Source organism: Arachis hypogaea, chromosome 19 (assembly GCF_003086295.3).
Source record: "Arachis hypogaea cultivar Tifrunner chromosome 19, arahy.Tifrunner.gnm2.J5K5, whole genome shotgun sequence".
NCBI lineage: Eukaryota > Viridiplantae > Streptophyta > Magnoliopsida > Fabales > Fabaceae > Arachis > Arachis hypogaea.
In genome coordinates, this window is record NC_092054.1 from 119,106,764 (window position 1) to 119,112,987 (window position 6,224).

The following is a 6,224-nucleotide window of genomic DNA, read 5'->3' on the forward strand; positions in this document are numbered from 1 at the left end:
CTGGTATCTTCTACTTTTACAATTATTGAACTATTTTCTATATTTAAATTATAAAATTAGTAGTTGTAAAATAATAAGATTTTTATATGATATTCTTTGTATAAATAAATACTTTAGGTTTTTGTTAATAAAAAAAATTAATTATATTGTATTATATTTTCAATTAGAGCATTTGATTGAGATTAATTAATATTTTGATACAACAAATAATATTTTTAACTAGTTTTAAGGATTAAATTAGATTTCAAATTAATTCTCTATAACCCCTAATTTTTATTAAAATTACCAGGAACACCCTTATACCTAATTTTACCCAAAACAAACCCTACTCTAACCAAATTGAACCCTAACTCCCCTAATTCAAGTAGCAGCCGCAGCCCCCACTATCCTAGACACGCACATGCAGAAATAAAAGGAAAAGAAAGAAAGAAACAAAGAAACAAAGAAAGGCATAGGGAAACGGGGAAGGGAGATTCGAGGGAGGAGAGCGCCAATGGAGGAGGGAGGAGCTCGCGCCATCATCGCAGACCACCGCTGCCACTACGTCCTACTTCTTGCGCCGCCGCCGTCGTCCAGGAGGCTGCCGCTACTATTCACCATCAACGTTCATCCTCACGGTGTTGCCATTATCCTTGAAGTTCACGAAAAGAGAGACTGACGGAAGAGGGTGGCGCACACGGGAGAGGAAGAAGCTGCCTCTGTGTCGCCGTCGTTGACAAGCTCAGCCGCCTCGCCTTTGACGCCACCGAGGGTTAGCTGCTGGTGAGAAGGCACCATCGCGTTGGGGTTGCCGTCGAGAGGGAAGCCGTCGGGTCGCGCGCGCACACACACACACACACACACACAAACACACACACACACACACACACACACACACACACACACAGAGAGAGAGAGAGAGAGAGAGCAGGGAGCAGAGGAGAGAGAGGGGAGACCCGTACCCAGCCACCGCCACTTTTGCAGCTCGAGACCTACTGCCGTTGCCAGAAAAACACTACTAGTAAGGTTTTAAGTATTGGGTTTCATTTCTTTTGAGTTTCTAAAAGTGTTACAACCATTGCATGTTAGTTTTAGTTGCCGTCGCCGGCGTCCAGTCGCCACTGCCGCTTGCGGTGGTTGCTGGGGTTGCCGCCAAACCGATTCAGAGACTGCCGCTGCTTTGTTTTGTCATTACAGTAAGTATTTTTGTTTTGGAGACCCTGCGTTAGCATTCTATTACGTGTATTAAAGTATTTACAATGTTAATGGTCTTAGGAATTAGAAACCGAGTTTGCATCTGACGTTTGAGGCTGTTATGCTATTGAGAAAGCAAGCGGAGTTGAGGTTTTGGTTGCCGTCGATTTGGGTCGAGATGAAAGTATTTTTGTGAGGCGTTTGGGTTATGGTTTCGACTTATCAAGGTAGGGGCCTTTTTAAAAAACTACACTTTATTAATTGAAAGTATTATATATGGATATTGATGTGAGAAAATGTATCTTTGAATGATTGTATAAGTCTTATGTATTGTTGGTTATCTTAGATGAATATGAATGCTTGTTTGGCTGAATTATTGTTCGGTTTTGTGAAACGGACTGTTCTGGAAATGCTTCTTTAAAGTTATTTTGTAAAAGCTTTGAAATTGAGTGTATCCTGTTGAAAATTGATTTGAGTTTGAATTGGTATTCTTGAAATCTAAAAATGATGCACTTTTGGAAACAACTTGATTTTGAACTGATTTGGTTTTGAACCCGTTGAAGAGGGTTGCGGAATGGTTTGGTTGGGACCCGGAAAGGGTGGCAGAGTCCAAGTTTTAGGGGAGGTCTGCCGAAATTCCTATAAAATCCGAGACTTTATTGAAATATTATTTGGAAAATTATGAGTTAAAGACTTCTACTATTTTACTTGGATTATTTAAGAAAGGGATGACTTATGCTTTTGAAATGAATTATTAAAAAAGGAAACTATGATTTAGTCTTGTTTCTTAAGAAAAGTATTATATCTCCTTTGGGAGCAAGTTATTTTGAAGGAACTTATGTTTTAAGGTTGTTTTAAATGTAAAAAGGGTTTGTCTTTGAATTTGACTTGAGGGTTTCAATTGGAGGAGTTTCAATGACTTTGAAAGAACGTGAAAGTTTATTGACAAGTCTAATTTTACAATGTTTTAGGAAAAGTTTAAAGCACTCTTTGAATTCTGAGTTTTTCAAGACTAAAAAAATCTTTGAGTAGTTTGAAACTCTTTATATTTAATCATGGGATTGGAGTTGGTTTTGTTTAAGTAAAAGAAATAGTTTTGAAAATGTGTTTGGAGTAATTGATTACACAACTCGGTTTGACTTAGATTCTATTTTTTATTACTCAAATAAGGAATCCAAGGTTTTAAAGATTTAAAACGAATTTGATGAAATAAATTATGTTATTCTCCCTTAAAGACTTGAGACTCTGCTGAGGAACTTTTGTCACCAAATCCTGTTTTAGGATGAATGATTTTGAATCTCTCAGAAAAGACTTTTGATTTGGTGTGGTTTTTGAAAAGTTATGGAAAGATGTTGAGGAAGGTGACTTTATTTTAAAAAAAGAAATTTACGTTTGAGGAAAAGTGGCTTGTGAGCCTATAATGATTTGAGAAATGGGGAGTTTAAAGTTAAGGCTGGAAGGAATTGATTTTTGATTTCAAAGTAAAGAGATTTGAGAAAAAGTGATTTATGACTTGAGTGATGTCTTTATGAGTTTGATGATGTTGGATGGTGGAAGTGCTATTATGTTATGAGCCGGATGGCAGTACATGATAATGAATTATGGCTAGTTGTGGATTATGCTATGAGCCGGATGGCTGTATTGATATTAAATTATGGGTGAATATGAATATGGATGATTATTGATTTGATAAAGTGATTGTTGCACTTTCAATTATCTGAGATACGAGTTTTCTTGGGTGAAAGCAGTGGCTAGCCACCACGTGCTCTGGGTTGAGACTCGATACTCTACTGACCCTATGTCGTAAGTGTGGCCAGACATTGTGAAAGTTCCGGATGAGCTCGCCCCCGTGGATAAAAACCAGTGTGGGTGTTGTGTGATTATGATTATGATTGTGAATAACTCGAGTTACGGATGCACGACAGAGGGACAGTCCAATGGTTAGCTACCAGGACTTGTCGGGTTGGCTTTATAACCGACAGATGAGACTCATCAGCCACTAGGATAGGCATTCATCATATGCATCTATGTGACATTGTTTGGGTGTGCATATTGTACTTGGGTGTGCATATTATATTTGGTTTGCCCATGTGATTAATTGTATTTAACTATTAATTGTTCTGCTTGATTGTGTTTGAATCTTCTTACTTGTGTTTGTGACTGAAAAATTGGTTGGATTGCAGTGGATTGGCTGTTGTTTGGATTGTTGGTGCCTAGGGCCATGGTTGATTATGAGATGGGCCAAAGGCCGTGTTTGGTTTGTATTTTTTTGGTTTAGGAAAGTATGAAAAATTAAACTGGTTCAGCATAGACTCAATGAACCTATGCTTGGGACAGCTTGGTCCTTCATGCTGTCTAGGAGAAACTTTTAAAAAGGTTTTGGAATTTTTGAAGAGTTGACAGTTTTCTCTTTTAAAAAGGATTTCAGATATTTGAATGTATGTTTTTAGTTTTGAAAGGATACATAAGGCGGATATTAATCACTGTACTTTAAAAAGAGTTTTATTTTCACGTATCCTATTATAATAATTCTCTAATCCTATAGTGAGAACCAGTGAGGACGACGTTCTCACTCCCCTATAGGTCTTCTCTTTTCCAGGTTATGGACGACGAGGTTCGGAAGAACTTATATATTCCTCTTCTGTTTAAAAGATGTTTCGTATTGTATTAGTTACTTTTTCCCTTGCCTTTATCTTTACAAGTTTGTTTAAGAGGGATAGGATCTTGATTATGTAATTCTTGTTAAACTATATATATATATATATTTATATATATCTGATAACATTTATAAAGTATTATTTTTTTGGATTTTTACTACAAATCAGCTCTATAAACTAAGGTTTTATAATTAAAACTTTGAAGTAGCAGTGAGAACTGTTAATACGTTGGTCAGCCCAGATCGTAGTCCCGGTTGTAAGTCCTAACTAAGGCAGTGAATCCGTTGGTTAACGAGGGTGGTCCCGTAACTCACAAAGTTCTAACCATAAAATGGCTAGTTTGTTGAGAACGATGAATAGTTTAAATCTAGGAAAAAATAATTCTTTAGTAATAAAAACAGATAATGATGAAGCATCCACCTCTGAAACTAAAAATGAATTAGAAATAGCTAAGTTAGAAGAAAGTTTTCATAATTGGAATATACCTATAATAGATAAAGATAAATTATATAAAAAGAGAAACTTATGGGAAGGAAGAAATTATGAAATTCATATGTTAGAATATTGTAAACCAGGAACAAGTAGTAATAAGATTATTACCATCTTAGAAGAAGATAAGTTGAAAGAACATAGCAGTAAAGGATATAACTTCATTCATATAAGATTAATACAAGTAGCCATAAAACCTAATTTTAGAATAGGAATTAATCTGCCTATATTATTAACCTTAAGAGATATCAGATTCCAAAATTTTAGTGACTCATTAATAGGAATATTAGAAAGTAACTGTCATGATGGACCAGTTTTTTTAATTGTTACCCAAATTATGCCATGAATTTAAAAAATGAATACACATGGCAAGCCTTAAAATTGTAAGTAAGATCTGATGAGACAATTATAAATGAGAAATATGATCCATTCGAAATAATCTATAGAATATATTATAAAATTACTGAGGTTAATTATGACTTTAAAGCATTAAGACAATCCTCAAAAGAAGAAACGATAATTATGCATGCAAATCTAAAAAGATCTAATATACAAACCCCTAGAAGATTAAGACATGAAGAATTAAAAAATAGAATGCCTGAAGAATGGGTAATACCTGATGGTATTGAAGAACCACAAATACAAAATACTAGGATAAGAGAAATAATAAGAGAAGGACCAGATATTAGAATTAGAATGAATATATCCCAATCATTAAGAATTTCTGATAATGTTGAAACTATTAGTCATAGAAATTCTATAGATAACTTATCAATAGGAAATATGGATAATATTGTAGGAATTGACAACAGAAGGCCACATATAGCCACTGCTGTATACAAATTACCTTCAGAATTTGATCCAATGGAATCACAAGTCTTATCAGTAATTATTAAGGAAGAACCATTTAAGATTGATAAAGAATGGATAAGACAAGATTTTAATGCTGATTATAATAAACCACTAAGAGATTGATATTTTACCAACCATTCAGAAAATGAAGTTATTAGACTAAGAGAACTATTCTATGATTTTACGAAAGAAAATAGAATTAGTTTATACTTCTTTGATTGGTATGTTAATTATTACTCTAAAACCGATAAGAAATTATGTCCTTTAACAAAGCCAACTGTTGTTTGGAAAACAAGCTCAGGATCAGTAATAGAATCTGAATATCCTCCTTAAAAAACTATCAAAATACCAATTGAAAAAGACCTATGTAACACCCTAATATTCAAATCCTTATGCTCGAGTCATAAGTCAATGATATTACGGTGGTACGACTCTCAGGTGGATTTATAATATATAAATATAGGTAATTTTCGAAAGGAGTATTAATCGAGAAGCCTGAAAAGAGTAGAAATAAAATCGCGAAGACGTATCACTCACGTTTTGACAATGAAAAGTTAAACTGCTAAGCCGAACGCGATATACGGTCAAGGCATAAAGGAGATTAAGAGATAGATAACAGATAGATATTTATAGCATAAGTAAATAGCCACTAGTCGCGACCCGCGAAGTTTAGGCTGACTAGAGTACAGTATGAAAGTAGTTGACAACAGTATGTCCTAATCTCTCCCGAAGAAAACATGAGAGCCTCTATAGGCAAATTCAAAAAGTTCAATACATAATATAATCTTTTCAAAATAAAGGTGGAGGGATTCTAATTAAAACACGAAGTAGAGGAAATGAAGATCTTCGCCGTCTCTCAGACGACCCACAACTCACTTCCGAGCACCTGGACCTGTATCTGAAAAACAAGAAATATATACGGAATGAGAACCCCGGGCCCATGGGTTCCCAGTACGGTAAAAGTGCCAAATAAATACAATGCACTGCAATAAGACTCACTAAGCATCCTAAGCTTCTTCACCAATTATTCATCCTAGGTTCTTGCTAATCCAT